Source organism: Macaca fascicularis, chromosome 8 (assembly GCF_037993035.2).
Source record: "Macaca fascicularis isolate 582-1 chromosome 8, T2T-MFA8v1.1".
Classification (NCBI taxonomy): Eukaryota; Metazoa; Chordata; class Mammalia; order Primates; family Cercopithecidae; genus Macaca; species Macaca fascicularis.
The window spans coordinates 127,711,930-127,732,968 of record NC_088382.1 but is presented as its reverse complement, the minus strand read 5'-3'; the positions used below and the strand labels follow the sequence as shown (position 1 = coordinate 127,732,968).

At 41.3% G+C, this 21,039-nt stretch overlaps 1 protein-coding gene across 2 annotated transcripts in view; it reads left to right on the top strand.

The window, feature by feature from the left end:
• EXT1 (exostosin glycosyltransferase 1) overlaps nucleotides 1–21,039 on the top strand; it is a 316,956-nt gene that overhangs the window by 35,353 nt on the left and 260,564 nt on the right. The gene's annotated exons all lie outside the window — the stretch shown is intronic.

The following is a 21,039-nucleotide window of genomic DNA, read 5'->3' as shown; positions in this document are numbered from 1 at the left end:
ATATGAAATCAAAGAAAAATTACTGTATAATTTTCATCCAGTTGCACAGTCAATTCTATAACTGAAATACAAGATAAAAATTAAGTAACTGATTTACTTAAGAAAGAAAGGCATCTGGACCTCCTAAAAATTTCATCAAATATTCACTCAGCAGACCTTTCTTTATAATAGGAGCTCACTTACTCTTGTGAGCACTGATGGTGTGAGCACTTGTGGCAGGGATTGGGTTTCCTCAGGAATCCATAAGACACTTGCATTGCTTTGGGGCATGAAGGTGAATAATGCAGCCATTGGCCTTCAAGGACTTTGTGGAGGTGCTCTATGGGGAGAAGGACTGAAACAGACATATTCCTGAAAGGAATAATTACTGAGTGATAGTGGAAATATATACGAAGACTTTGGGAGTAACAGTGACGGAGGGGCCCATTGAAAACTTATTAACGTTTACAGCTGTTGTTAAAATTCATCCAAACCAGCCAATTACATTTACGTTCTCTGGAATGAAAGTACAAAATGATTACAGTGGATGTTCTAAACACCACAGTTGACACAATCCCCTTTTCCTACTGGAATGGGAATCTAATGGGGAAAGTGAAATTCTTTCTCAAAGGCTTATCGGGTTGATACCTTACGTGTACATGTAAAAACAGCTGACTTTGTGTTCTGTGGCCTTGGAGATCATATAACTCTTATAAAGCAACTTGTAAATTTTCTGGGAGGTTCTTTTGGAATATTGCTTTATGTTTTGTTTCAGGAATGTATTTCCCTCTCCCCTGAATTATCACAGTGGGGATATATAAATCCACCCTCTACCCCTACCCAAAGCATAACCATGCATATGTTCATTTTCTCTTTATCATATGATATAGTTTGGATATTTGTCCCCCTTAAATCTCATGTTGAGATGTAATCCCCAGTGTTGAAGGTGGGGTCCAATGGGAGGTGTTTGGGTCATGTGGGCTGATCCGTCATGGCTTGGTGCTGTCCTCATGACACAGTGGTTTCCCATGAGATCCCATTGTTTAAAACTGTGTGACACCTCTCCCCAACGCTCTCTTGCTCCTTCTCTTACCATGTGAGATGGCTATTCCCCCTTCTGCCATGACTGTAAGCTTCCTGAGGCCTCAGGAGAACCCGAGTAGATGCCACTGCCATGCTTCCTGTACAGTCTGCAGAACCGTGAGCCAATTAAACCTCTTTTCTTTATAAATTACCCAGTCTCCAGTATTTCTTTATAGCAACGCAAGAATGGCCTAACACACCATATATAAACTATAAAACAAAAACAAAAACAAAAACCCAGAACAATTACCCTCTGCAGTACAAATAACAACTCTTTCTTCCAAAGGAACTTCTTTCATTGTTTAAATAGTGAGAAACTTGTGTCGTTAGAAACACCGAGTAGGGTGCAGCGTCCCCTCATTACAAACATTTCTGTGCCTTAGAGGACACCCCTCCTGATATGTATCCTTAGGAGGAACACATAGATCAGCCTCTCTTCCTTTTGTCCAGCTGCAGTATCGGGAATGGAAACACAACACGGTCAAGGTGCCTAAAACTAGAGCCCTGGGGTGAGTCTAGCCTTGATCTTCCCCGATACTGTCCTTTATCAGACTCCAACACTGTGCGCAGCCTGGTCTCTCTGGGCCCAGGAATTTGGGCACTTGCTCAAAGATTCCTTTGCAGGTGCTCCTGGAAATCAGACCAGTGTTTAAGTAGGATTTAAAGCAGTAACATCTGTCAGATGTAACCATGGCACTATATCAGAAGCAAAAAAATTATAGGAGGAAAAATGCCTGTTAGGAACATGGGGTTACTGAAAACCGGCTTTTTGACTAGTGTTTTATTGTAGTGATGGGAAATGAATGAGACTGGTATCTACACCTACTGGCACGGGTCTGAATAAAACCCACAGCCCGCTCTCCTCTCCCTGAGCTTCCAGCCTTCTGTGGTCCAGATTTTCATATTCCTTCCAATTTGCCCAGAGCAAGCTGTGACCCTCATCCATCTTGTTTTCTTTTTTTTCTTTTCGTTTTGCATTTAACAAAGTTGTAAAGGGATTTATATGCTTTCCATTAGCCTTAGCAAAGCTGCTGTCATGAATATTTAATGGCAAGAGCAGTTTGTTTTCTTTTACTCTTTCCCAGCCTTCCCTCCAGCCCCCAGCTCTCCCTTCTTTTGCCTGGAGAAATGTAAATATCTCGCCCCTCACCCCTTGGCCGGGTCCCAAAGCGCTGGGCTCGCTCAGTTCAATGTTCTGACCCGTCTGGTGGGGACTTTTTTTTTTTTTTCCCCTCTCCTCTCTCTCTCTCTCGTAGCCCCCCACGAGGCAGCCAGGGTGGTGGCAGCGGTGCGCAGGGCCGGACACGCGTGGGGCTCTGCCTGACCCGGGCTCCCGCGCCCTCTGCCTGTACGGCAGCTCCGTGGCCCAGACAGACGGTCCTTTCCTTTGAACTTCGCGGGAGCACAATAGCTTCCCTGCAACTTAGCTGGAGCTCCCTCGGATGCATTCCTGGCACTTCACGGGTCGCTGGCCCCTTTCTCTTTGCAACAGGAAAAGGGGCGAATGTCTGGGACAGAAAATGACTTCTGAAGACACGAAAAGATTTACCGTGTCTGGAGCAACCTCTGAACTTTTGTGGTGGTGATCTCAGAAAAATGCATATTTTCTTATTGGTTGCTTAGATCATCTCCTATCCTTCTTCCCTCCCCCCTCCCCGTCCCCGCAGTTATTTATCTCATTTATCCATTTCTGTCATACCTCACTCTCACCCCCACCCCCACCCCCACCCCACCCCCATTCCGGTTTTGCCTTTTCCTTAATTCTTTGTCCGCTCTTGTGCTGCGGGAGTGGAGGGGTCCAAAAGGTGAGGCCGGGAGAGGGCCTGAATAGTTTGTGTTAACTGAGAAGGAAGGTTCCAGGAGAACCCTGCTCCCCTCTCTAATGAAGTCAAACCTGCTGGAGTGTGCCTGCCCCCAGGGACTGATGGAAGGATGAGAGAAGGAAATCCATATAAAATACTTAACACAGTATTTGACTTTAGTAATTGCTCAGTAAGTCATAGCTTTATGTTATTATTAATATGATACACAGTCATTCTTCTGAAATGAGTGGGCATGAATGCTTCCCTCTCTGCATAAGGAATTATTTGTGCTGGATCCTTTTTAAGAGCCCTTCCCCTCTCCTCCCCTCCTCTCTTCTCTCCTCTCCTCCCCTCTTCTCCCCTCTTCTCCTCTCTTCTCCTCTTTCCTTTCTCTGTAGCCCAGGCTGGAGTGCAGTGGCATGATCTCAGTTCACTGCAACCTCTGCTTTCCAGGGTCAAGCAATTCTTGTGCCTCAGAAACTCCTGAGTAGCTGGAATTACAGGAGCGTGTCACCATGCCCAACTAATTTTTGTATTTTTTGTAGAGATGGGGTTTTGCCATGTTGACCAGGCTGGTCTTGAACTCCTGGCCTCAAGTGATCCGCCCACCTTGGCCTCCCAAAGTGCTGGGATTACAGGCGTAAGCCACTGCACCCTGCCAGAGCTCATCTATTTCTGATGAATGCCTTCCACAGCATGCTTCAGTAATGGAGGTGTCATTTCATTTCTCTCTGAGTAACCTAAAATTGAATCAGTTAGCATATGTCACTAATGTACAGCATAGTTATAATCAACTAAAAATTTGTAAAGACTCCTAGATGGGCTACTAAGTGAATGTATTTTCCTCTATCCTCTGGTGGACTTCACTACAACGTTTACATATTTCGATACTGAAATTCTTAATAGATTTGGCTTCAAATTCCAGCCTGATGAGATAATTTTGGCATCTGCCCCTGAAGTCCAGTATCAAGTCATTCTTGCTCCACTTCAGGTTTCTCTGAAATTTGGTAATCATGCTCCTCATGTCTTAGATGGCTATGTTGGCAAGTGAGAACCCTTTATGTCTGTAGACCTACCTGCCTTGGCTTCCCATAACCCATTAGTAAGTCCCTTTGGGTAAGGGTTCCCACTAATAATGTTTTCCTCTCAATTTCTTTATCGTGCCTTGAAACTGACTTGAGATATTTTGTTAAATGCCTTGCTAAAATCCCAACACACTTGTGAACAGATGTTGGTATGATGGAGGAACAGAAAAATGACATGGCCAAGATAAGATGTTGGTATGATTAAGTTGGATGAACAGAAAAAAATGTACAACCAGATCCATCTCCAGAATCAACCAATTTCCACATTGCTTTCAATCTCATCCCATTATGTTTTCTGTAAGTAAAACTTCCACTGCAAATATTAATTTATGTTAAGTCAGAAGTACTGAGGGTCTGGTCACAGGGGCTTAGGGAGAAATGAGAGAAGCGAAAAGGGTCTCCCCCTTAGAGTAAGCTAGAGTCTTGCTGGGTCAGACAATTAGGCAACCTGCCTAAATAATGCAGTATATAATTAAATGCTAAATTATGTAGAGCAGATTATGTGCTATGGAATGGAGAAAATGGCTCTCACAACACTTCTAATGTCCTAAATCAGTTTCCGAATGTTTTCATACATCCATATGTACTTCAAGCATGCTCAGTATCATTGATCCTTTCCTGCTTTTTTGAAGCAATGGTGATAGTAAACATTTTCTAAGTCCCTACTGTAGGGCAGGGAATTGGTCTAAGAACTTTACAGATATCAACCAGTTTCATCCTCATGGTATACCTCTGAGATAGGTATTCCTTTCTCCATTTTGCAAATGAGGGAACCAAGGCGGGAAGTCTAATACCTGCCCAAAGTGGGTTCTGATAAATTCCTTCCTCTTTTTGATTTGGTGGCTCTGTGGTGAGGGTAGACTAGGAGAGGCAGTGTTGCATTCTGGGAGGTGAACCTGGATTTTCATCCTGGCTTCTTTTAACCTGCTTACTTGTGTAATTAGGACCTTGGGCAAGGTGCATCATCTTATAGAACTTTTCCTTTGTAAAATGGGACAGGAGGCTGTTTTAAGATTTAAGTGCTTCTTATGCAATAGGAGCTCAAAGGATGGGAGCTGTTGTTTGTTAAAAGTAATAATATCATTGTCATATTCTCTACCCAAAGAGACCTGTTGGAATTGGACAGAAAAGGAATGTTTCTGTCTTGATAAGTCTTAAAACCCCAGTACCAAGGGCAGCATTAGTTTTTTGTGAAATATTTGTAGAATGGGTGGATAGAAGGATGGGAGAGGAGAGGGGTCTGAAGAATTCCTGTAACAAGCTGAAGAGGTATCATCTTCCGATTGAGCTATTTTTAGCCTTACTCATCATTTGTAATCAAAACAATCCTTTTCGTAGCCTTACTCCTTCCCTACCCTTCCCCGCCCTCCTATTTTTGCCATGGTAATGGTCATTGCCAACTTACTTTCTTTGGAATACACAAACAGAGCTGTCTCTTCCTGTCATGGAGATTTTAACAGTAAAAACTCACTGCATCATTACCTCTGCCTTGTATTCCAGACAATAGTAAAGGACGTTGTAACATCACTGTGTCAGCGCAAACAAAGAACTATGTAATTTTATCCCATATTAATACAGTGTCGCGCAGAAGGTACTATCATTAGATGGCAATCTATAAAAATGGCCCCTGAGACCAAGCACTGGCACAATTATTTATTCTTCAATTATTTATTCAGTCCTAAGGATGGAAATGCTGACAGACACTGCAAAATGCTCTACCTACCAATTTACAGAAATTGAGTGACGGAATCATTTGTGGACTGAAGTAGCTTTTTATTGACCCTATTTTTATTTATTTAAATTCTCACTTTCACAGCTTAACTATGTTTACTACACCCACTTACATGATAGAAATGAGAGGCTGTTTTGTTCATAAAAGCTACTTCAAAACAAATAAATTAATATTTATTCTGAAAGGGTCAGATCACAAATGGAGGCTTTAAAACGGCCTCAGGAACATTCAAATCGCATCCTTAATATTTCATATGATTTTATATTTAGATTGGCTATTTTATGTAAAGTCTTTTTTCCCTTTTTAATGCTCATACCTCTTGAGATCCCTTTTCTAGCCAGGATAGCGGGAACAGTTACACATAGCTTCCATTTGCAGTAAGTAATTTCAACTTAATTTATGTCAGGGGAGATTTCCAGAAGGTTCCCGCTTCTGTCTGCTATTCTTGTGGTTCTAATATATTATTTGTACATGATAAAATACAATTCCCATTAATTCACACTAGTAGTCATAAAAGAATTTGTTTGGTCTTAACTCCTAAAGTTTAAAAGATTATTTACATTTGTATTAATACTGGAGTTCAAAAATTATGGCTTTCTTTAGAGATCAGTTCCAATTTTCCCTAAATCAGTTATTTTCAGTTTGGATTTTTCAAACACTTGGGTGAGATCCAATTTATCTCACCTTCTGATATTTTTAAAAGAGAAGTAATTTTAATTTACATTAACTTTAAAATATTTTTGTGCCACACACTAGTTATTTTGAGGAGATCGAAACAAACCATAGCAGATATAGGGAACTTTCAATATTTTGGGAGAGCGTTTTTTAAAATAACTGTATGTTTACTCTAAGTAGGTATGTGTATGCATGCATTCACTTACGATATGCACACACACACACACACACAGAGAAATTTATGATGTCCTTTAAGAATCTTGGGACTATCAGAAAAAAAGTAAAGTGGAATAACAATTTTCAAAAATACATTTTTGTAGTAAAAATGCACCATTGGTGTTACATGACTGTATAAATCAAATTTGCTGAAGTTTATATACATTTTTATGTCTACATTAAACTTGAACATAATCAGATATATCTGCTGTTGACAACATGACTCTTAATATAAAAATGATCACCTTTTTTGCTTAAAGCCTCATTCTCAGAAGTAAAACGTGTGTATGAGGATATTAACTAGTTCACAGGATTGTTGTAGAAAACCTTTTACATATGTGGATGCTGAAATTCTTATGGCCTGGATCAGTGGCCTGGATCATAGCTAATCTTTCTGAAAAGACCATTGTATTATTACATTATTACTACCGGTAGATTTTCACCCTGGGCCTTGCAGAAATAATTTGGTTGTACTGTTCATGATGTCCAATAGTAGATTAAAAAAAAAAAAGAAAAACAAAAACCCAAGCCAATGCCTACAACGTTGCTACAAGTATCTTTTAACCTGTGGTGTAAAGTTATTTCCAAAGATGAAGGCTGCCATTCAAATACCATTTCCTGGTGTTCTTTTGATTTCTGTAACACCTCTTTTTCTGTCTCCACTAATTCTAGATCTGTAGTCCTTCCAAACCTGCTACCTACCACTTACACTTTGCCAAAGTGTAATTTTTGTTCCCTTATCTGCTTCATAAGAGAATGTTTTTAGTTTCGTGATTTGTAAGTGGAAGGGAGTGCTTAGCACGAGTTGAGGTTACCAGCCCAGGGAGGAGGAAATGGAATCAGAAACAGAGAGGATCAGACGGGGTACTGAGCTGATGAGCACTGTGGGAGGGTGCTATTAGTGATTCACACTGCTAGAGTGAGACCACTCTTTGATTCTGTTTGTAGAAATTTTAAGCTCAAAGTGACAGGTTGTTGCCTCTCTTTATGTAAAGTGTTACAGACGGGAATTTAATCTCTGCTACAGGATACTGATCAAGACAAGTCATGGGTGATACTGATCAAGATAAGTCATGGGCACGTGCAAAGAGCTAAGTGGTTTACTTTATACACTAGTATGTTCCTTCTCAGTCTTTCTTGTTATTTCATATGACTTGCTTCCAGCTAGTCCAAACTGTGTTTGTGTAAATAAGAACTGCCATTTAATGAACACTTGCTATGAACCAGATACTGTGCTAGAAGGGGGTGTAGGTACTCCAGGGGAAAGGCCTCTCCAGCAGATTAGCTTGTTCACATGATAGTAGAGTCCCAAAAGGGCAATAGTGGAAGTTCGAAAGCTTCTTGGAGCTTAGGCTGGGACTGAAAAAATAACAGTAACACAACAGCAATGGTAATAGTAATAATGAAAACAGCTCTTCTAAAAAATTTGAGGAAAGTCTCTTGTCTATGGAATATAAAAAATATTTACCATTAAAGATTATTTTAAAATTTGTTTTGAGTGTTTGTTTCTATCAGGCATGTGCACTTGGAATGTGTTTTTTGTAATATATTTTGCCACCTAAAAATAGGAAATATATATCCAGGTTTAGGTGTTAGGCAAGTTTTTCGCTTCTGGTTTCTGTTTATCTTGAATGTTACTGCGTCAGCCACACTATTTAACATGGGGATTTAAAAAAACTGCACGTTCTCACTTAGAAGTGGGAGGTGAACAATTAGAACACATGGACACAGGGAGGGGAACAACACACACACAACTGGGGCCTGTCGGCGGGGAGCGGGCTGGGGAGAACATTAGGGAAAAGAGCTAGTGCATGATGGGCTTAATACCTAGGTGATGGGTGGATAGGTGCAGCAAACCACCGTGGCACATTATTACCTATGTAACAAACCTGTCCAGGGTCCTGCACAAGTACCTTGACACCTAAAACAAACAAAAACTGGTGTGATCTCTCTGTAAGACAGGATTTTAAAAGCGTGTCTACATTTTTGAGTTTTCTTTCAAGGTGCCAAGAAGAGGCTGACCACATTGTTTGAAGAATGGTTAAGAACTTGAACTTTGGAGTTTGCTGGACTTGCATTCCAGGCTTAGCTCTGGCACTGTAAGCTCTGTGGCCACACAACTTCGCTGGACCAACCTGCTTAGCAGTAAAAATAAGAATAATAACATTTCCATTGAAAGGTGCTATAAAGATTAAATGAAAGTGTTTTTCTAAAGCTCTAGATATATAGTGGGGGCCCTTCTCAAGTAATCAGAAGGTTGTAGTTGCAGTTATTGTTACTGTTACTAATATTGCAAATGCTCTGAAAACATGCCACCATGGCTACGTCTTGTAGATGGTGACTTAAGCTCACCTTCCCCAGTAGGAAAATAAATGATTTATTTCCCTTTAATAGCTGTCACTCTGTTGATCCAGCCCTGCAAAGCTTACAGCATGGGGCTTATGAATCATGAATCAACACAAATGCCACCAAGCTAAAAGAGAGTTAGCAGAAGTAGCCTGTGTTAAGATTAGGTTTCTGATTTAATGTGCAGTTTCTAAAAACCAAGTAGCATGTAACTGGTCTTATCTTTGCTAAGATAAGATTGCTGGATAGTTACTTTAATAATTGTGGGAGGATAATTATTGCAACTTCCAATTAGTATTGACTTGACCACTGCTTTGATCTTGGATGAAACCCCTTCGTGTTGGTCTGATTTCCTCAGCTATGGTGTGTATAGTCTAGTTTAAAACTGGGCTCTGTTATGTACTCTGTCCATCCTGAAAGTTCATTGGACAAGAAACAGAACACTGGTTCTCTCAAGCAGTCAATCATCCGGTGAATACTACAGCACCTTCTTCCATCCAGCCCTTGTATTCCTTCCCCTCATTCTTCTTTGTTACTTCACACCACATTCTTCCTTCAGCTAGTCCAAGCTATGCCTGTATAAATAAGAACTGCAGTTTAATGAACACTTGCTGTGAGCCAGACTTAGTGTTGGAGGTGGTATAGGTACTCCAGGAGGAAGATGTCTCCAGCCAGTTAGCTCAGGTGTGTTTGTATGGTGCCAGTGCCCCAAGACGACAATGTTAAAAAATGCCAGGCTTCTTGAGGTTTAGACTTGAGACTCTCCCAGTGTCATTTCTGCTACATTCTTTTGGTTAAAACAAGTTACCTGACTAAACCTAGAATCAATGAGAGAGGGGACTTCAACAGGGTGCATTTAGGGAGAGAATTGTGGCTATGTCACAAACAATCTACCAGAGACGTAGGGACGGCAGCTGTCTATTCCCCATTTGACTTTATCATTTATGAGCAGACATTTGTCGAACACATATTGGGTAACAAAACATCTGTATTACTAGCTTTTAATTTTTAAAAAAACTTTTATTTCCAGAAAGCTTAGCTTTATCTACAAGTACAGTTGGCCCTTGAACAATGTGTAGATTAGGGGGTGCTGACCCTGTGTGAAGCTGAAAATCCACATATAATTTTTGACTCCCTGAAAACATAACAACGAATAGCCTGTTGTTCACTGGAAGCGTTGCTGATGACATAAACGGTCAACTAACACGTATCTGTTTGTTCTATATATTATATGCTGTAGTCTTACAATAAAGCAAGCTGGGCCTGGCGCTGTGGTTCACATGTGTAATCCCAGCAATTTAAGAGGCCGAGGTGGGCAGATCACTTGAGGCCAGTTGTTCAAGACCAGCCTGGCCAACATGGTGAAACCCCCTCTCTACTAAGAATACAAAAACTATTTTGGGTGTGGGTGGTGCACACCTGTAATTCCAGTTACTCAGGAGGCTGAGGCAGGAGAATTGCTTGAACCAGAGGCTACTTGAGCCGAGATCAAGCCACTGCACTCCAGCTCTGGGCAACAGAGCGAGACTCTGTCAAATAAATAAATAAACAAACAAATAAATAAAGCTAGAGAAAAGAAAATGTTATTAAGAAAATCATAAGGAAGAGAAAATATATTTACCATTCATTAAGTGCTAGTGGATCATCATGAAGGGCTTCTTCCTCATCGTCTTCATATTGAGTAGGGTTGAGGAGGAGGAAGATGAGGGATTAGTCTTGCTGTCTTGGGGGCGACAGACTTGGAAGTAAATCCTCATGTAAGTGGAAATGAGCAGTTCAAACCTGTGTTGTTCAAGGGCCAACTATAGTTGATTAACTCATATCTCTAAAGTTAATTTTCAAACAGATGTGATAGCTGAATGAGAACTTTTAAGACAGTGCTGGACAGTCGGTCGCCTTATTGGAACTGGAGTGGCCTTTAGACTTTTGGTGTCCAGTTTCTTCTCACCTCCTCTTTCTCTTCAGTTGTGGCAACTGAAACCAAGAGAGACTTCAGTCCCATGTCCAAGGTCAGGCAGATACTTAGTGGGAGAGTGAGGACTCCAGCCCATTTATGCAGCTCCACTGTGTAGCTGGAAGATTTGGGACAAGTACATTATTTAAAAATGCCCACCCACTAAATGTTATATTCCTAGCTTTTCCCAATACACAAATATACTTGAACTTTTAAAAGCTCGTTTTTGGTTGTGCTTGGTTTGGAATGTGAATGACTAAAACTACCTTTAGCAGTTTCCCAAAGTGTAAGTTCAAATGTACAGAGAATTTTTTTTCCTGAATGCCCAACACAGTATGCAGTTTTACAACACATACCAGATTCTTAGATTCATTCGGTGAAGTAAGTCTCTGAATTAAAACCTTTAAATATTTCTGATTTGCAACCAGAGGAAAAAGAAGAAAATTGACAACTTTTTTTGATGCAACGTTGTGAAATCATGGTGTTCCTGGTTTTTCTGGTCTGGTTTTTGTTGTTGTTTTGTTTTGTTTTGCCAGTTTAGTTCCTCACCTGATCTTTCCTTGTATCCACTTCAGAGTCTCTGAAATGTTATCTGTTTGTTGATTCCTGGGGAATTGGGAGCCTTTTCAAAGACTCCATCTAGAGACATATTTAGAAGTGTGAAAGAAGACATTTATGCGGCCAACAAACATGAAAAAAAGCTCATCATCACTGACCATTAGAGAAATGCACATCAAAACCACAATGAGATACCATCTCATGCCAGTTAGAATGGTGATCATTAAAAAGTCAGGAAAGGCCAGGGGCGGTGACTCATGCCTGTAATCCTAGCACTTTGGGAGGCTGAGGTGGGTGGATCACCTGAGGTCAGGAGTTCAAGACCAGCCTGGCCAACATAGTGAAACCCCATCTCTACTAAAAATACAAAAATTAGCTAGGTGTGGTGGCGGGCACCTGTAATCCCAGCTACTCGGGAGGCTGAGGCAGGAGAATCGCTTGAACCTGGGAGGCAGAGGTTGCAGTGAGCCGAGATCATGCCACTGGACTCCAGCCTGGGTACAGAGCGAGACTCCATCTCAAAAAAAAAAAAAAAAAAAAAAAAAGTCAGGAAACAACAGATGCTAAAGAGGATGTGGAGAAATACAAACACTTTTATAATCCCATTACTGGGTATAATCCCAAAGGATTATAAATTATTCTACTATAAAGACACATGCACACGTATGCTTATTGCAGCACTGTTCACAATAGCAAAGACTTGGAACCAACCCAAATGCCCATCAATGATAGACTGGATAAAGAAAATATGGCACATAATACACCATGGAATGCTATGCAGCTATAAAAAAGGATGAGTTCATGTCCTTTGCAGGGACGTGGATGAAGCTGGAAACCATCATTTTCATCAAACTAACACAGGAACAGAAAACCAAACACCGCAAGTTCTCACTCATAAGTGGGAGCTGAACATTGAGAACACATGGACAAAGGGAGGGGAACATCACACACCAGGGCCTGTCGAGGGGTGGGGAGCTAGGGGAGGGGTAGCATTAGGAGAAATACCTAATGTAGATGATGGGTTGATGAGTGCAGCAAACCACCATGGCATGTGTATACCTATGTAACAAACCTGCACATTCTGCACATGTATGTCAGAACTTAAAATATTAAAAAAAAAAAAAAGAAAAAAGTGTGTAGCAGCTTGGAGCAGTGGCTCATGCCTGTAATCCCAGCACTTTGGGAGGCTGAGGTGGATGAATCACCTAAGGTCAGGAGTTTGAGACCAGCCTGGCCAACAGTGAAACCCCATCTCTACTAAAATACAAAAATTAGCTGGGTGTGCTGCCACATGTCTGTAATACCAGCTACTCGGGCGACTGAGGCAGGGGAATCGCTTGAACCTGGGAAATTGAATTTGCAGTGAGCTGAGATTGTACCATTGCACTCCAGCCTGGGCCACAGAGTGAGACTCTGTCTCAATAAGTAAGTAAGTAAGTAAATAAATAAATACATAAATAAATAAGTAGAGTGTAGATCTGGTCTTACTAAGTGTATGATGTTTGTCTTCATGAAATAATAATAATGTAAGATCTGAGAAGTTAATACTTAAAGTAAAACCTACAGCAAAACAATCTGCTGAATTTGTCTGGGATCTCACAGGAGAGTCTAGTTGTAAAGCAAAGCAAGGACATGTAGCTAATATCACAGCAGTGTTTGTAAGAGGATTTTTAGTTTGTCACGCTTAAACAGACCCCTCAGCAGTCTCACAGAGAACTAAAGCAATTCGTTTTCAACACTAACAAGAGCACAGCATCTGCATGCATGTAGCAGGCATGTTAGTGAATGTTGTGAAGTTGGCGGTCCCATCAATTGTGGTTCACCTCTGTCCAGACTGTGATTTTGTTACTTGCAGTTGGCACTTCAGCAAAACTTAGGAAAATGCCTCATTTGCTTTGTGGGCGGTGGAAAAATAAGTAGCTGCTTTCAGTGAACACTGAAAGCCTTGTTAAAGTGTATACCTTTCATACAGAAACTCCTGGATGAATGGCAGTGGAAAATACGGGTTTGTGATAACTTTGAATGATGTGTGATTGCCTTGATTAGCACTATAGTTACTAAGCAGATATGCACTTCTTTGTTTTAAAAGAGAACTTGAATTTTTTTTTACTGTAACTGCCAGTTGCTTAATTTCTACCACTTTGTCAATTTTTTAAAAAAATGAATTTCCACCTAATTTGTACTTGTCAGTGATGACAAGTTTTAAAAGTAACTCAAGTTAAAAAATAAAAAAAAAAAATCTCCAGAAACCATCATCTGTCAAAAAGTTCACATTTAATGTTTTCTTTCAGGTAGAAATGAGACGTTTTCTCCTTCTGCTTTCCAGATTTATACGCTTAATGTTCCAGAAAGCTGGGCATCCATATTATTTTGAGTTTAGGAATTTATAGTGACCTAGTCATAGTTATGAGGTGTTTGAGGGAAATGAAGGGAAGGATGAGTAACAAAGACACATTAAGCAGAATCAATTATATAGTCTTGGTTTTGGCAACTGGTCTAGCATGCAGTTTCCTTGCTTTCTTCAGTCCACATATAGAACAACCCTGTCTAAAACAGTGATCCAATTAGGCCAATTTCCTGTTTAAAAGCTTTCTGGACCCTCCCTTTTCCTGCTGGCAAAACCCCAGGCTTTGAGACTTAGTTCTTTCTAAACTGACCCTAATTATTCTTCCCAGGTCATCTTTACTGCCACTACTGTTCCTTGTGAATATTTCACATCTCTGGGCTGTTAACATATGATTCCTTCTGCTTTGAATGGCCTGAAAATCCCCTCCTTTTCACAAGCTGGTGATATTTTTTTCAGTCATGTAGACTTAGACCAAATCCTCTTACTTTGTGGAGGCTTGGAATAGTGTCCATGTAAGACCGGACTGGTTAGTTTCTTCTCTGCTTCCTGAGTCCTTGAGTTTTCTTTGTGTATAGCATGAAGCGCACAGCATTGGGAAGTCTCTGTCTGCAAGCCCGTCGCCTTCACTAGGATACAACTTTTTCATCTTTGGACCTCTAGGCTAACCAGGGATTGAAACTTACTTGGCCTCTACCTAAACATTTCTTGAGCACGTCAGTGAGCTCTCCATGTAGTTTAGCAGACATTCTGATGGTTGTTTCATGGAGTTTGTGTCAACGGGGAAGGACTGCTGAGAGGCAGAAACCATAATGACCAGGAAGCTGGAAGTCATGGAACACACGTCCGTATTTCTTCAGTTAATTTTTAGAAAGGAGTGAATGTCACCTGACAATTGGTGTCTCTTGTTTTTTTTTTTTTTTTTTTTTTTTTTTAAATGAAACTCTACCATTGCAAGCCATTTTCTCTCTGTAAGTTACCTGTGGAATTTCTTTCCTTATCAAGATAGTAATACTTTGGAGTTTTGAATTTTTAAGAGATTCAGCCAAAGCATTTTGTCATTTTATCCAGTTGCTCCACTTCTTAATCTGTAAAATGGAGATGGTGTCTTTGCTATTAATTTTTCTTAAGGGAGACAGAATCCAAATAGTCTTTGATCTACAAATCTTTTGCAAAGATGAATAACTCTGTTTACTGAACATTTTACTAGAAGTCAGCCTGTTGCTCTTAAAATCTTGGAATGTTATTGATTGGCCAACTAAACATATTCATATTTTGCTTAGCATGCCCCCTTTCAGATGACTTGCTGCAGAATAATGAGGTGCAAGCTGAACAAAGTACTTTTCAAATTACCGCAGGACCTCACCAGTTTTACCACTTAGCTCCAGATGTGTGGAGGCCATCATGCGAGAATTTACCTTTTTATGTTTGGACATTTTTGTAAAAAGCTTGTGGTGTTGAATCAATGGGTTATGAAATGGTTTTAGGAATGTAACGAGCCATCCCATGATTCTACAGTGATAGACAATTTTATTAGCACATTTTCTATTGAATGTGTTTGCTGGTTGTACTTGAACCAAACCAAACACAGTCTCCAAATCGTAACACATATAACCCCCAGCTTGGAGACTCTTGATTTACAAATGTCTCTCTGTGACTGAAATGGCTGCCTAGGGAATCCCCTTCCCTATTTTGGTTGAATGTGTTTTTAATTTTGCATGAGATGTCTTTGTTGATAATAATAAAATGATAACAGTAATTTCAGCCTTTATTGAATGGGTGTGCCAGCCACCGAGCCAAGTGTTTTGTGTGCAGTGTTTAGTTCACTTCACTATGGTGCCCTAATAAGAATGGATTTTAGATGAGAAAACCAGTACAGGGAGAAGGGAAGTAATTTAACCCCAAGTGCCTCAGCCACAGTTTGCAGAAACAGACTTTTCGTGGAGTTTTTGTCTCTGTGATGCTTCCTCATTTCAGTCTCAGGCATTTTGCCTGCAAATCACTTTCACTTGAGAACATCCATTGTGTAGCCATTTCTGTTTTTGGTTTCACCTTCTCATGATGTAAAGAAAGGGAAAGTGATACCGGGCAGTGTCTTTTTACTAATAAAAGGCAAATAAATCTTCCTCAAATTGCTCTTCTTGGTGAAGAATAATGATTGTGCTCCAAAGGCTTTGGTGATGTGATTTTTACATGAAGCAGCTGAGCCAGGTGGTGTTCCAGCTTGTTCCTGGACATGTTGATACAGCCCTAATTGCTTAAGGTATGTGCCTCTTCTTAATCATCTCTCCTCTAACTGGAGAGCTGTGCTACATTATGACCTGGGCATTAAAAGCAACCCAAATGTAAATTGCCCTTACCAGCAGGTCACCAGCTGAGGAAATGCAGACGTCACATGAAGAGAACCTCGTCGATCCTCTGAGGCACCTGGGGATTGGCTTCCTGAGAAAGTACAAGTTGATGGTTGCCATCTTAGTTGTTTTTAGGGCCCAGGTAGATGTTATGAGTGGAATGCAGAGTGGCAACTGAGATGCTTGTCACGCAAGAAAGTGGGGCCAGGGGACTAGACCTGCGGGTCTTTCAGAAGTTGGAAATGTGGAATTTTAGGGAAAACCTCCCAATTTCCAAAAATTGGGATCAGTTCAAACATTCGAAAAAGTGGGAGGTCCAAATCAAACACGCCTGTGGGCCAGAATCAGCTTGCAGGAACCCAGTTTGTGACCATTGGCTTAAGACATGTTGATAAATGGATCTATTGGTCGTTGACTAAAGGGAATCTAGGAAAGATTTGTTTTATTTTTGAGGGTAAGAACGTAACACACAAGAAAGAAGTCACTTAGTCATTTTTACCTGAGAGTTGTCTTGTAAAATACTCATACCTTAGCACTCACTGAGCACTCTTCATATGGTAGCAAGCGATTTGTGATGGTGGTGGTATTTTTAGAGAAGATCTTCAGAGGTTCAGTGTGGTTCGAAGTGTGTGCATATGGGTCCTATGTGTGGCAGTATAGAAGCGTGTTCTTTGATGAACAGTTTTTGCATCTCTGTGTTCACCTACATGGAATTGCAGGTTGTTTCATAAATGGATGACTAGAATACACAGAGGCTAGGCATTGAGGTCTTTTCTCTGTATTATCCTATTTATCAACCAGCTGTCAGTCAAAGAAACACAAACATGGTGAGTATTATGGGATTAAGGGATTTATCATAGAAATTGGTCCTTCCTCAAATAGTAGAGGAGCTGGCGGATGTAGAGGTCTTGAAGGAAAGTGAGAGGATTAGAGAAAGTTTCGCCAGAAGCTCTTGTGTAGGGCTGGGCAGGTCAGAACTGCAGGATGCTGATGACCACAGGGAGCAGATGCTTCTAAAAGCTGCTGCTGCCTCTGTGTCTGTGGAGTTCTAAATCCCATGGTCTGCAGCCAGATATCTGGTGCTGGGTGGAGCCCTTGCTGTTCAACAGGGCCACTTGTTAGGAAGAAACAGGGATGAGAGCAGAAGAAAGCACAGACAAGTTCGACCCGATTGGGCACTTCCATTGTCCATCAACTGTATGAGAGTGAAGGCCTGTTTTCACTTCCAGTTTCCAAGTCTCATTAAGCTCCTCATATGGCTAGCTGTACCACTGGACCATAGTGGGAATGTATTCCATTAAACGAGAGTTCCTGGCTTACCAAGTTGACAGTTGTATGATTCAGTGTTCTCTACGAATAAGGACAACATCCTTAGGACTATACTAAGTGAGCTGCTGGCTACTGTGAGCTGCTGGCTACCGTGAGCTGCTGGCTACTCTCCCCTGTTGCCCTAAAAGGCTTCTACCTGCTCTGAAACATAGTGTTGAAATAACAGGATTTGGAACCTCTGCCTTGGCCAGGCCAAAGTAGGTATATTTCTGTTTAGGATCCTCCCAGCATAGTACCGGCCATTTACATGCACATTAGATTAATGATTTTATCTGATCTTTCTTTGTGGAAATGTTTGGTCAGGTGGGTTGGAGAAGAGAGAGGTACTCAAGACCATCATACAGAGAAGCAGAAGGGGAGAACAAGGGAAATTTTGGAGGTTGGATTGAGGGAAGCTGAACTCAATTTTAACTTGGGTCCAGTCCATGTAAATCCTTTACTTTTAATTTTGTCTGCCTGCCTGTCTACCAGTCAATCAATCAGTCCATTCATTCATTAATCAGTTATCAGTTATGTATATCAATATCTATTGATATTTTTCTGAAGATCTATACCTATCATATCTATCCATATGTTTATATTATATTTATCTAATCTATTTAATCTATATCATGTTATACACATATACATGAAAAATTTTTGAATGGAAAATTTTACGGAAAAAGTATTCTATATAAGGTGGATTAGTAATCCTCCTTTGGAAAAAAGTTCTAGTTCTTCTCAATTGTGAAAGATATGTGTAAGCTTTCTAACAAAATGAACTCCAGACAGTCTTAGATGTCTGCCTCTTTTTAATCATTTAGTGAAATAATTGGTTCCTCTTCACATGAGGAGGTGTTAGGATAAGTAAGAAATCCTGCTACTTAACTCGTCTATTACTTGACTACAGAGTTATTAGAGTTCAGTCTTTGCAGTAAAAGGAAACATATTTGTAATTTTGCTGTCTTTGCCAAAGTGTGAGCTGCTTTTTAAGTGATACTTCAACTTTTTATTGAGGTATTGGCTACTTCTACTTCTTGCTGGTAGTGTGGCTACTAAACAATATAAAGTATGCTACTTTCTTTTTTCTTTTTTCTTTTTTTTTTTTTTGGAGACGGAGTCTTGCCTCTGTCGCCCAGGCTGGAGTACAGTGGTGCGATGTTGGTTCACTGCAACCTCTGCCTCCCAGGTTCAAGCGATTCTCCTGCATCAGCCTCCCGAGTAGCTGGGATTACAGACACACACCACCATCCCCGGCTAATTTTTGTATTTTTAGTAGAGTCGGTGTTTCACCATGTTGGCCAGGATGGTCTCGATCTCCTGACCCCGTGATCCACCCGCCTTGGCCTCCCAGAGTGCTGGGATTACAGGCATGAGCTACCGTGCCCACCCAAGTGTATTACTTTCAAACCTTCGAAAATTAATTCAGAACTCCTAAAGCACAGAAACAGGTTTTTCCTGCTGCTAAGACTAAACTCTTGCTTATCACCTACTCCTAATTTGGTAGATGTATTTTAGTAAGTTTTCTTGCCATGAAAATGACCAAATACTTTCCCTCCTTAGGTTGTATGTGTGTGTTGTGTATTTGTGTCTGTCTGTGTGTAGGTAGGGAAGTTATTTGATGTAGAAGTGTGGGGAGGTACATTGTCATTTGGGAATATTCTGAAGCCACTAAACATTCCAGGTAGCGACAGTGGTTTGCTCTGGTGCAGATCACTTTCAATTTTTTTTTTTTCTTTTCCTTTTTAATTTTTTTTGAGATGGAGTCTCACTCTGTCGCCACGCTGGAGTGCAGTGGCGCAATCTCGGCTCACTGCAACCTCCGCCTCCCAGGTTCAAGCAATTCTCCTCATTAGCCTCCCGAGTAGCTGGGATTACAGGTGCCTGCCACCGTGCCTGGCTAATTTTTTATTTTTAGTAGAGATGGGGTTTCACCATGTTGGCCATGATGGTTGCGATCTTCTGACTCGTGATCCGCCCGCCTCAGCCTCCGAAAGCGCTGGGATTACAGGCGTGAGCCACCGCACCTGGCCTCACTTTAGATTTTTTAAAAGAGACCAGACATTTTTTGAACCCCTCAATATGCTAGGCACGGACCGGAGTGCTTAACAATCCTAGCTACTTAGTGGGAAGACTGCCTTTTCTTTTTTCTTTTTCTTTTTGTTTTTTTAAATTAAGACGGAGTTTCGCTCTTGTTGCCCAGGCTGGAGTGTCGTGATGTGATCTTGGCTCACTGTAACCTCTGCCTCCCTCCCGGGTTCAAGTGATTCTCCTGCCTCAGCCTCCTGAGTCACTGGGATTACAGGCACCCGCCACCACGCCCAGCTAAATTTTTGTATTTTTAGTAGAGTCGGGGTTTCACCATGTTGACCAGGCTGGTCTTGAACTCCTGACCTCAGGTGATCCACCTGCCTTGGCCCCCCAAGTGTTAGGATTACAGGTGTGAGCCACTGTGCCTGGCCAAGACTGCCTTTTCAAGGGCCTTAGGAGAGTTGTCATGGCCCAGGTGTAGAACATAAAAATGGAAGTTGAACATTCACGAATTAACCAATCACTTTCAGCAATTCAGCACATAACTATTCAGCATCTATTATGTGATGGGGATTAGGAAAGGCTCTTTAGAGAGAGCAGTGATGTGGGGTGGAGGAGGAGAGCAGTCCTGTCCTTCGTGTCTGCGTTCACCTGTGATCATCATAAAGAAGAGCATCCTGGAGGATGTTCCTGTCCTGCATCCCAGGGCCTATTTTTGGGAAACCAAGTCACACCTCCATGGCTTTTTGGTAATGGCATAGTTGGCTATGAGGAGTTGTTCTCCTAAGTCTGACTGAGTCATCATCCTGTGCTCTTAAGCTATGCTTGCCAAGCCCACCAGGCACTTCATTCCCAGCCGCGGTTGGAAAGATACATAAAGTTCTCCTCCAGGCTCTCTTCTCTGGTAGAACTCCTTACAATTTGCCTTGTCAAAGGGTTCTTCTGATTATGTGTGTGTCTGGTTATCACACCTGCCATCTTTTTGTGGGAAGCTTACTGTCTAGGCCAGATCACCCCCCAGCACTAGACTCCTTCCTAGCCTTCCTCATGGATGATCACCCAGGCTCGAATTACAGACCTGTCTCTCCTTCACCCAGGGCCAATTACTTCCCTTTCCAACTGTCCCTTTTCAGACTTGCCCACATATGTGAAAATACAAGGGATAGATCTTGGAGGCCTGATAGATAGTGAGTGGTAAGATGGTACGTAAGCCGGTGTAGAGGGGATGTTTATCACAGGCTTCCTGGAAGCTAGTTGGGTTTCACTGAGTCCATTCGTTTCCTTCTCCCTGATGAATGAGTAATCAGATGATTCACAGGGAGCTACTAGTTAGAAGACCACAGCATGTTCTCACTAGTGCTGTCCTGTTACATCCAGGGGAAAGGTTGTATTGGTGTGTTTTTAGGCACCATGTGTCAATTCTTCTAAGATTTATATATATTTTTGTTTTTCTGAAGGGGGCAGGGTTTTAAAAAGGTTTGAGAAGCATTGTGTTAGACCAAGTTTGTCCAACCTGTGGCCTGTGGGCCACCTGCGGCACAGGATGGCTTTGAATGCAACCCAACACAAATTTGT